The following is a 6000-nucleotide window of genomic DNA, read 5'->3' on the forward strand; positions in this document are numbered from 1 at the left end:
TTTTCCTTTTTAGAAAAAAAATAAAGGAAAGAAAGAAAAAGGTCTTAGGTGGATTTTTGAGAATTAGAGAAACCAAGTTTCAAACACAAGTATATAAATACCTCCACCCAGGGCCGGAGAGTGAGCTGATAACTTGTAAAGCATTCCTGGAAACTGATGCAAATACCAAATGCTGCAGGGCTCCCTCCCTGCTGATGTGGCAGGCCGTGTCAGCACTTGGTGGAAAGCCCTAGACAGAGCAGCCAGAGTGAGGAAAAAGCAGTCTGTCTCTCCCTCCACCTCTCCAGCCCCCACCCGTCTGTGTCTCTGTTTGTCTCTGTCTGTCTTTGTCTCTGTCTCTCTTTCTCTCTCTCATGTGTGTGTGTGACAGGCTAGAATTCCAGCCATTTTGTGGATAATTTGGATGGTCTTCCTCTTAGTGATCATCTTTTGGGGACAGATTATAGTTCATGAAGTCTTTGTCTAAAAGGAGGTACTCTATCTAACATTCTCTAATGCTTGCCTTTAGATATTGTCTAAATATTTTGTGCATTAAAATAACAAATCTTTTAAGTCAGTTCTTTGTTGTTATAGTTGGCAGTTGGGGGTGGGGCTGAGGGCACTGGAAGAGCTGAGGCAAACAGCTGAACTGAACTGACTGTCCAGGTCCAGATAGTATGTAGGGAGAGGGAAGAAAGCAAGAAGGAGTACGTGGGGAAAGGAGCAGGGCATCATCAGAGTCTTCCATGACTTTGCTGCTAGACCACTGATACCTGTATTCATATCCCTGTATCATTTTCAGAGGAGAGAAAAGCTGTCCCAAGCTTTCAGCAACTGGTGGGAGCTGAGTAGGCCTAATGGCTGCCTTCCTCCTGCTGTTACATTTATTTGGAAGGCCTGGAGATTCCTGGTGTATATCATGTCAAGTATGTTCACTTTTCATTGAATATCTAAGTAGAACTGGAGGTGCATTTACTCAAGCAGTGCCTAGGATTGTGCTAGACACTGGACAAGTTGGAAGCACTAGAAAAGGAATGGCCAGACACTGCCCTCAGAGGGCTTATGGGTCTGCTGGAGGACAGAAAACATGCAGGGAATAATAGTTCTGAGTTTATGGGAGCTCCAGATCTGGGTGGTAGAATCAAGTTAGGCTTCTCTGGGGCTGTAATATCTTATCAAGCCTCCATATAAAGACATTTTATAAGGAGGATAGAGAACCAGCATGGAAGTTAACCCCTATGATCTTAGGACTTGAAGGCGAAGGTAAGAGGGTCACACATTCAAGGCCAGTCTGGGATACATAGCAAGGTCCTGCCTGAAAACAAAAGGAGAGGCTACAGAGGCTCTGCAGATGTTGGCCGTCTGAGGCATTTTATTCTGCATGATGAGGCTGTGAGGGCTGAAAGTGAGAGGAGAGGAAGGAGTTAGGACTAAGGATGGCAGATTTCACAGCTGCCATGTTAAAATGGACCTTCAAGCTGTTTGGTTGCCATGTTTTCCTAAGTCTTGTGAGAGCATACGGATGGATGATTTTGAGTGGAGAAAGTATGCCATCAAAGAATGTTTTAAAAGCAAGGACTTTGGCTGCATGCTGGAGGGATGATTAAGAGAACGAAGTAGAGATGGGAAACCAGTGAGGAGTAATTTGAAGGAAATTGGAGGAGCCTGGACTTGGTAGTGCTGTTAGAATTGAGAGTAGATATTGAACTACAGGAATACTTGAAAGGTGGAAGGACAAACTGCTCTGACGTTTGATTGTGGAAATGGAGGTGGAGGGAGGCAGATGCAAGAACCACCAGCAGGTTTCTGGCTATGGAAAGTGCTGAAGTGAGGGTCCATTTAATTGGGAACATTTGAGAAGAGGATGATTAGGGTGAGGGAAAAGAGGACAAACAGGTCAGTTCATATACAGACTCATCCAGCTATGGACTATGCAAATGGCTAGGTCTTACAGATATGTCTGAAGTACACATTTCATGTTGGTCTTGATTTATAGGTCAAGGAGTCATCAGCTTCCTGACATCATGGTAGGAAATCCTGTAGATTGTATTTGCATATGGAAATTGGAGAATAGTGGGGAAAAAGATGCCAAGCTCCAACACTGAAGGAAAGGAATAAAGAGGAAGACGTGCCTGCACTGCATTGGGTGGAGGAAACCCAGGATGTTGCTGTCACAGAGGTTACAGGGTACAGATTGGTGGGGTGGAAAAGAGAAAAAGTTTCCTATTTGTCTGAGAGGCCAGATCAAGGTTACGAAAATATATAAACCATCATCTTGTAGGATATTGGTGAAGGAGCTTTCCTGGAATGGAATTTAGGGTGGAGAAAGGGAGTGAGAGAGAAGTGAGGCAATAAGCCACATGCTATAGAATTTTAGTTACATCAGTGGCTGGAGGGGGCCAGGTGTAGTCTAAGGGTAATGTTGGGTTAAAATGCAAGGGGATCATCCTCATGTAGAATAAGATCACCGGGAGTAGCTGTGTAATTCTGATGCTAAACCCCACTTTAAAGTCTTCCAGGGAAACCTTCAGCTTCTTTGCACAATCTCATTTGCTTTCTGGTGTTGAGGCATGAGACATTTAAGTGCATATAGATTTTTTTCCAAGTTGGTACTGAATGAATAATCAAGTGTTTCTCATGAAATCTCTTTCAAATAAGTAGACAGAAAATTTATCTCACCTCTTATAGATTCCAGTTTCATTTGCAGTGCCTCATTTTTCAAGCTTAGAAATATGGAGTAGACACTACTTCTTTATTTACGCTGATGTCTGAGTGTGCTTGTCTACAGATGATATGGAAATTATTGTTTTGCAGTGTCTTGTTATTGACTATACTCAGCCTCATAACTCAGAAGGATGCACTGGGACTCACAAATTTTAATTTTCAATTAGGCCCACCTCTTTTTTGAGAAGATACTGATTGTCTTTCTTCAGCCAGTTCCTGGGCCATTCTTCAATTGAAGAGTCCCAGAATGCTGATGCATTCTGGATGTCCTCTCTGACTTACAAGAACTTTGGTTGGCTTGATTTCCAGACTCTTAATTTTAAAATTCTTTTCAAGTGTCTGGGGAAAAATGAGACTTTTATTGCAGTTGCAAGAAAGAGTCTAAATGTTAATAATTGATTGATTCAATCATGAATGAGTGAAGATATATATTCTGTGGTTAATATATTATATATAGGAAAAGAGTTATAAGGATTTCATTTCATGTGCTATCACACATTTAGTATTCTTATAATCACATTTTATTGAAAATAACTAGCAAATTAAACGATAGTACCAATGAGCTTGTTAAAATCTAAAATTCCAGTTAATAATGAACAACACAACTGCCTATTATGTTGTATGCTAAGTGCTGTGCGGTGGTAGGAAATTTAAATGATCTGAAACCATCAACAATCATGATCTAAATCTTGGTGGAGTATGTTTTGTTATTTCCAATTTTAGGAGGAAAAGTGCTGAGACTCAAGCTTCCTTGATAGACCAGGACGGGCCAGCTCCCCGCAGCACTGCACACCTCAGGTTCTTCATGCTTCTAATAGGTAGTACCTATTCTCCACCACAAGCCTGCTGGACTGATTAATTGAAAGGATAAATTATTCATTGCTTGGCTTCTTTTATTATACAAAATTGCCCATTTAATTCACTCACTGATTCTTAGATCTAGCAAAATGTCCTCTATGTTAAAAATATTCAACTAACATTTATCCAATAATAAAAAATGACTTGACAGGGCACAACTGGAGAATATAGAGTTAAATATAAATACTAGCTGTTTTCTGTCAGTGATGTTTTTAGTATTTAACTCACACACTATATATGTGTATACACACACACACACACATATATATATATATATATATATATATATATATATATATATATATATCCAGTCAAGCTAGTTCTAAAAAGTAGCATCTAATTATTTCCTAACATGCTATTTACCTTTTATTTTATTAAGACAAATGTATGAAGAATAGATGCTTGAAGGTTGGAGGGTAACTCCAACATCTTCCGGATCACTGTAGATAGAGGATATATAGCTAAGACTTGTTCCTGTTATGTTTCTAACAAGGGTCTGTAAATGCAGAGGTCATTCAATAGTGGTGACTACACAAATTGATACATTTTATAAATGAAAAATCAGGAGAGGGCAAGAGACTAGCCAGTGCATGGTAGACGTGTTAACCAAACGGCTGACCTCTTATCGCACTCAGTCTTTGGCCCTTTCCTTTAAACTAAAATAGCACTGAACATTTGCATAGGATGTTTTGAAATATTCAACCCCCGCAACCACCTGAAGAATATCTATTCTTTTGTAAGGAGAAAAATGAGTCCTGTGAAAGATAAAGCCTCTCTCTACTACTATGATTCTTCAAGTGTGGTCCCTGGACCAGTGTTACTGACATCACCTTAGAATTTGTTAAAACACGAATGTCCATGGCCGTGTCAGACCCAGCAAATGAGGAACTCTGGGTCATCAGTAATCTATGCTCTAACAAAGCCAGCAGGTGATTATGATCAGACAACATGTTGTGAACTGCTAGTACTGAAGAATGACTTTACATTTATACTTGGATCAAGACAAATCACTTCGATAGCATCGTGGAGAGTAGATCTGAACAGTCCAAGAAAGAATGGAGGTGGCCAGTAAAGAGGGCGGTAACTTTTCTCTGTTCCTATAACTCCCCTAATCCCCTCCACACCTAGTTGTTCTCATTTTTTTAAATTTATTGATTTACTTCATGCTTGTTTAAAAAAATTGTTTCTAAAACTTCAAAAAAAATTGAAAATCTAAATATATGTGCTAAGTATGTCTGAGGTCCTAGGTTTCCCAGCATGCCCCACACTGTATGTAATAACGACATGTGATGTTTACAGTATGTTTCAATATATGTGTTTACCATGAAATGATCAAAGCAGGTTAGTTAACATAGCCATCAACTCATTTGTAGCATTTCTTAATGATAAAAACATATAAGAGACTGAGGTGATGGTTCGGTCTATATAGTGTTTGCCTTGCAAAAATGAAGAAAGAATTTGATCTCTAGAACTCACATACAAAACTCAGGGGATGGTGTCACAAGTTTGTAATCCCCGTGCTGGGTGGCAGAGAGGTACCTCCCTGAAGCTCACTGGCCAGCCAACTTAGTCTACTTGGCCAGTTCCAGGTCAATGAGAGACCCTGTCTCCAAAAAAAAAATGTTGTTTGGTACCTAAAGAACAGGTTGTTCTCTGCTCTCACCATGGTTTTACACACACATACATCTGCACACACACATTAGTACATAGACACTATGCACTCACATGTAAAACATTTCAAGTCTTCTCTTTCAGGCATGCTGAAATATATAGCACACTATAAAATATAAATAAATACATAATTACAGCCACCATGCTGATGCATCTTAGTTGAAACTCTCTGCTCTTGGATAATGTTTTTTTCTTCTCCACTCCTCTCCCACCTCTTGATTCTATTCTTGATTTTCTTTGGTTATATTGATTATAAGCGGAATATCTGGAAATGTTACTGGTTGTTCCTTACTGGCAGTTTTTGTAATGTCAAAAGAAGACACTTTCCGTCAATTCATGTTATCATTTGGATAACAAGGCTTACATGGGAAAATGGATGCCTAAAGACATACTTCCTCTCTTCAAGCAGGCTGACTGATGGGAACAAAAACTGAAGCTGGTGCTATTGCCTCAGCAATTCCACATACCTTTTGTCTTACTCCTGGTACAGTACCTCACATTACAGCCCACCACGGACCCTGGATATCAGAACTCCTTAAGGAGATCTGAAAAGGTAAGGAAGACTCCTGATTAACTACAAACTCACCCATTCATTACTCTACAAGATGCCCTCAGGGGCTCAGGTGATATATCACAGACATATGACTTTAATCTGTTATTTCTATGCCATGTTTCAATACTTGAATAAAACTAGCACTTCAGAACCTTGAAAAAGGTGTGTGTGTGTGTGTGTGTGTGTGTGTGTGTGTGTGTGTGTGTGTGTGTTGG

Source organism: Onychomys torridus, chromosome 3 (genome assembly GCF_903995425.1).
Source record: "Onychomys torridus chromosome 3, mOncTor1.1, whole genome shotgun sequence".
Lineage (NCBI taxonomy): Eukaryota > Metazoa > Chordata > Mammalia > Rodentia > Cricetidae > Onychomys > Onychomys torridus.